This window comes from Pelecanus crispus, chromosome 4 (genome assembly GCF_030463565.1).
Source record: "Pelecanus crispus isolate bPelCri1 chromosome 4, bPelCri1.pri, whole genome shotgun sequence".
In the NCBI taxonomy this organism is placed as follows: Eukaryota; Metazoa; Chordata; class Aves; order Pelecaniformes; family Pelecanidae; genus Pelecanus; species Pelecanus crispus.
In genome coordinates, this window is record NC_134646.1 from 86,274,942 (window position 1) to 86,280,982 (window position 6,041).

A 6,041-nucleotide genomic window follows, 5' to 3' on the forward strand; every position below is an offset into this window, starting at 1 on the left:
TTTGGAAATCAGCTGGTGATCAGAGGTCTGGTGTCCCGGGGTGGCTCTTGGGTGGCCTCTGATCTTTTTTTTTTAACAGTGTTAAATTAGCTGGTGATAACAGTGTTTTGGTTTTGTTTGGGTTTTTTTTTTTTTGTTGTTGTTGTTCATTTTTTCAGTTGTGTTTTTTGTTTCGGGGCTTTGGAGGCTTTCCTTGGCGAGGGGGAGACGAGCAATGCCTGTTCCCGTTCCCTCTCCCGCTGGTGCCGGGGCAGGCTGGGGAGGGGGGGGCTGCCGTTTCGCCTCCGCTGCGGGACTGAAAAATCCTGTGGTGTCTTGTCTGGGGCCGAATGGATGGTGAGCCATCCCTCTGAGGCCTCGGACAAGTACATATTTGCATTTTGCAAGATGCATTTTGCATTTGGGGCTCTGGGTGGGGGGGGTGTCCTTTTTTTCTCGTTGAGTTTCCTGCTGCTGCTACACGGCCTGTGTGCACCCATTCCCCCACCGCAGCCCCTCACCAGCCCCTTCCCTGTGCAGAGGCACCTGTTTTGGGGGCATTTGGGTGCCTTTGCTCTCCCTCAAGGTGCAGGCACCAGCTTCCGAACTGCATGGCCCCACCGACCCACCACGGCTCTGCGAGCAACAGGGTGCTGAGCAAAGCCGCCCCGCTCAGAGCTGCTCGTTTCGGTGTGTCCTCTTCCACGGGAGGCATTTGCATTAAAGGTGATCTCTATAAATAAGCCAATGTATGCATTGTTTGTCTCGTGTTTGGGTTTTGTTTGGTGATGGGAGAGCTCAGCAGGAAGGAGAGCGAGCGGCGGGCTCCTTGCAAGCTGTTTGCCCCGTCCCATCGCTAATCCTGGAGAGGGGCCCTGCTCAAAGCTGCTCTGGCACAAGCAAGCGTCCACCAAGGTATCTTGCATTCGATTTGCTGGGTGGGTTTATTTTATTTTATTTTTTGCATGCAGGAGGCTTCTGGGGTGAGTGTGAGATGGGTGGGTTGGGTTGAAAGCGGCCGTGGGTGCAGAGCAAAAGCTTCCCCGAGCACCCTGGCAGGCATTTGGTTCAGACTAGAGCCAAGCACCAGGTCGGGAGATCCCTCTCTGACTTGAGGCATCTCTGCCCAGCCTGCTCAGCCCCACACCTCTCCCATCTCCTGCCCTCCGAGGTGGAAAGAACAAGACAAGGACCATGGCTGAGACCTCTCCTAACTGTGATGGGAAAAGATCTCATGCTTGGGTGGTCAGCTTGGCTTTCTGCTTTAAAGGTGTCCAGATAAGTCAGAGGGGTTGAAATAAGAAAGGCGAAGGGGCAGATGTGGCTTACCAGGTTGCTTTGCAGGTCGTGCTTTTGACGAGCGGGTGCCTCTTTGGAAGGTCGAAGGAAGTGTGAAGCGAGCGATGGTGATGGCTGCCTTTGCCAGCCCATCGTCTGGTGGGGGCAAGGAGGAGGGAGGCAGTTTTTTAGCCAGGGGAAGCACTTGAGGTTGGATTGCCGTCAGCCAAGCTGCCAGAAACCCCCCAGGAGCATCCCGGTGGATGGTCTCCGCTCATACCAGGGTTTACAGCTTGATTTTCAGGTTGATTTAACCTGAAACAAAATTTCCAGTCTTCTAGGAGATGCCGTTCAGACCCAGACCTTGCCTTCTGGTTGGTAAACAATGTGCCAAACCCAAAAGTCTCAGGAGTCTCTGGCTATGTGCACCATGTCCCTGAAGCAGAGGCTCAGCTAGTTTCCCAGCTTGGAAGTTTCGAGTGAAACATCGCTAGCTCAGGCACTGTTGACATTTCAGGTATTTTCCTTGTCCCTGAGGGAGAGAAAACCTTCCCAGTGATAAAAGGAGCTTAATCGCGATCAAAATCCTAAAGGGCAAAGAAGCAAAGAACATAAACCTGAATGCGGTGGGAAGGGGTGTGTCTCCCAGGGGCAAACTTTTGGGGAAAGGTAAGTGGCACGTGAGGGTGTCCATGGTCTTTGCTGATGACGAGCCTTTGTAGGACATGGGGACGGGGGCAGGAGGTGGAGGATGTTCTGCCAGGGGGGAGCTGCAGGGCAAAAACCCAGCAGAGACGCACCGCCGGGTGCTATCCAGGAGCTCCCCCATTTCCAGCTGAGACCTTTTGGGGAATAAAACTGTGCTCGGGGGAAGAGAGGAGGCTGAAAAAAGGGGAAAGCTGGAGAGAGGAATGGACAACAAGGTTAAAAGGTCCAGTTAAAGCTCACGGGTGGCTTCGTGCCACGCTACGGCGAGCAAAATCCCTTGGGCAGACTTTTCCGAAAGGGCTCGGTCCCGCTTGTGCTTATGGGAAATCAGTGAAGGGTTTTGCTGAAATTTTTATTTTAACTTCCAATGTCATTACAACGTGAAAACCAAACATGCTTTTTGAGTGAGTGGTTGATTGGAGAGCGGTAATGTAAGATGCATACATCCATTATATATATATGCTTACATCATGTGTATATATAATGTTTGTGTGTGTGAGTATTTAATCTAGGCATAAGTAAGTCATGCTTTTGTTTTTCCATTCCTAACTAATATAACTTGACTAAAAAAGTTGCTGCAGTGGGTTTGCAGAATAAAGCACTTTGAATCTCAGAATTGTTTGTTTGTTTTTTTTTTTTTCCTTAGCACAGTCCAATTTGCTATAATATTATTTTATACACAAATTTTTTTTGTCTGTCTTTATAAACTATTATAAGTACTATTTTTGTTATAATTCAAAATAGATATTTAGTATAAAGTTTTGCTGTTAAATATTTGTTATTTAGTAAAATATGATTTTTTTTTCTCTTTATTGTAAACATTGTCTGGAAAAATATTAATATGTTTTATCACAGTTGTTTTTAATATTAAAAAAAAGAAAAAAGCACTTGTGGGGTTTTTCGTTATGAAATTGGTGCCGTGTGAACATGTGTTTCAGTCATGTGGTTTTTAATATGTATATAATATTAAGTGTCGCATATTAAAATGAATGTTGTGTATTTTGTGATCTTAAAAAAAAAATAATCCATGTGGCTATTTTATAGACTTCCATAATAAAAAGAGTTGAATCTCCAAACTTTTTGTTTCATATTCATCTGCATCTCCTCTCAAAGGGTTTGTGGCCTCCTGGTTTGGGGTCTCAGGGTAACACCCCCATCCTGGGAACCAGGGCACCCCGTAAGTGGGATTTTTGCACCCACCTGGGGACCTATCGGTCTCCATGGGCCGGGAGAGGCCTTACTGGCGGGCACAGCTTGAAATACAGGAAATTCCACTTAAACATAAGAAAAACCTTTTTTTGTGAGGTGGATGGCCAGCCGTTGAACCAAGTTGCCCAGAGATGTTGTGGAGTGTCCATCCCTGGAGGTACTCAGAGCCCGGCTGGACATGGTCCTGAGCAACCTGACGAAGGTGCGCCCGCTCTGAGGTCCATCCCACCCTGAGGGTTTGGTGAGCTCCGGGAGACCCAGCTTCTGCCCAAAGCTTTTACCTCTCCCCAGCGAGAGACAGAGGCTGGGCAAAACAAGCAGGAAGGAAGGGAATGGTGCTTATCTCCAGTTGCATGAAGGTCCTGGCCTCCCTGAAAGAGGAACTTACATCATATAGACATGGCCCAGGAGACCACCACGAGTTGAAGAACATACACCCAACAATTGATTGCATTGACAGGCTGGATGATGGGCAGGCTGTATGTGGTAGACCAGATGAGGCGGGACACACTTCCCGAGGGTATCCCAGGTGGGAAGGATGCTGTGATGGGCAGCAGCAGTGCTGGAGGCTGGGTGGGAGCAGGCAGGTTGTCCCCAGCCCTCCCATCATCTCCCATTTGGGCTACTGAGAGCTTGACTGCTCCAGTAATCAGCTCCTCGGCAAACCTGTTTCCCAGAGTTTTCTGCGAGCAGGGCTTGCTTTGAGCTTCTTAAACCCAAAAAGTTTTAGGAACTTTTGGTGCTGGGTGGTGGGATGAAGTGCTTTGCAAGCGATGTGGCAGCCTGTGGTAGAAGTTTCAGCTGCACCCGTCCCAGAGTGGAGATGGGGTGTGTTGGGAGTGACTAATTAGGTAATTATTTAAGTAATTAGCTTCTGTCTTCTTGCTCTTTTCCCCATAAAAAAAACCAGCTCTGATAGTGCCCTGGCTGTGGTGGGGGTGTTGGAGAACAGGATGTTGCTGCTCTGCAAACCCTTCCTATGATCACATTCAAAGGCAAGTGAAGGCTGGAGGAATTAATATAGCTCTTTGCAGTTGGCTGGAAAATATGACCGTGCAACCCAAGCCTGTGTCCCTTCAGTGCAGCCAGAGGATCTGAGGCTCTTTTCCCTCCCTTTAGTGCTTTGCGGCCTCTCTCTTTTCCTGGTTGCTGTTCTGGATGTGTCCTGCCAACAGCGGTCTTCCCGTGTCTCTTCCCACCCAGCTGTCGCCAAAAAACCACCGTGCAGTTGTGCTCGTTCACGGTCCTGTCCCCTTCCCGGCCTCTTCTTGAGTCGAAGGGACTGATGTGTCACCTCCTCGCCCTTCCTTTCCCTTCCAACCTGCGATGCGTTTATAATACCAGCCTGTCACCTATTTAATAGCAGGGAAGGTCATTTCCTTTTTGCCTTTTCTCTTTGGGATTTCTCGCCCTCCCTCCCCCCCGCCCAGTTCTTCTCCCCTCCCTTGGCTTCTGTTTATTTATTTATTTTTAATTTATGGCTTTTAGCGAGAAGCTGCATCACCCCTGGAGGGAGATGATGCAGCTTGCTCGGCTCCAACAGAAGCAGGGAGCTTTTTTCGGGTGGTCTCGTGGGAGCCGCTGGACGGCAGCGCAGGTCAGTTGGACTCCATGTACTTTCCATTCGGCTCCGGCACCGAGTCTCACGTTACTTGCTTTGTTTTAACTTTAGCTGAACTCTTGGAAAGTTTCTTTTTAAAGGTTGTGTGAGAGACCATAGAAAAGGTGTGCGAGTGTGTGTACGCATACATAGACTTTTCTCTTTTTCTTCTTTTTTCTTCCGCTTCTGAACACAGCCCGGTGTCTCCTGCAAAATGAAGCAGGCTGCTGGAGCAGGCTCGCATCCTCTTGGTCTGGCTGAAGCATGGCTTTAATCTGCAAGGCTCAGGCCCTTCCAAGGGGATAGCATGGCGAGGCAGCGTTGAGCTAAAAGGAACAGTGCAAAATGTTGAAGCCTAAGTAAAATAACATTTATAGGAATTGCTAAAAAAGAGAGAGAGATGGGAGAAAGTGATGGATTTCCCGGTGGTGTGGGTGGCTTCTTGGCATCACTTTCCCCCAGATAATTTTAGGAGCCCTGGGAGACCCCAGCTCTGGTCTCAGCTGGTATTTAAACACTACGGGTGCCTGGCATGTGCTGCCCCATGGATAGAATAGAACAGAATATTTCAGTTGGAAAGGACCTACAATGATCACCATGCCTGCTGGGGGATGCTGCTACAGCAGACAGCTTGGGGGCTGCTCATGGTTTCTCCTCTCCACCCGCCTCTTGTGCTGGAGGCTTCATTTTAGACACACACCAATTTTAGACTCTTGCGGTGAAATAGCGAGGTTGGTATGCTGTGTGCATCCAGTCGCCTGCTGGCCTCCTAATAGAAACAGGCTGAAAACTCAAAAAAAAAAATCTACTACATCTTCCCAAATGTTGTGATAATAAATTATAGTACCTGAATAGCCTTGATATCCTATAAATGTCCAATCGGTACATTTAAAAATGATCGACTGTGACAGCAAAAAGGATGTAAAGTGGCGGAATGGCAAATGGCTTTCTGGCAAATATTTCTTTTTGAAGGTCTCCCTCATCACTTGTGTGAGAGATTTCCAATTTATCCCAGCTGGAAATGAAAATTTTCCTCTACGGGAGGTGATTATGCCTAAATCCTAACTTACAGCATCCTTCTGATTATTGATTTAGCTGCTGATGGGTGATTTTGATATGATAAAATACAAATGGTAAAGGTTTGCATGAAAAAATGTGGGAAAGAGGGAGTCAGGGAAGCTTTGACGCTGTGGCTCAAGTCTCCGGTGGGCGTGTGTGTGTGTTCCCTTGTAAACAAATAATCTACACTGTAGAGACACTAAACTGG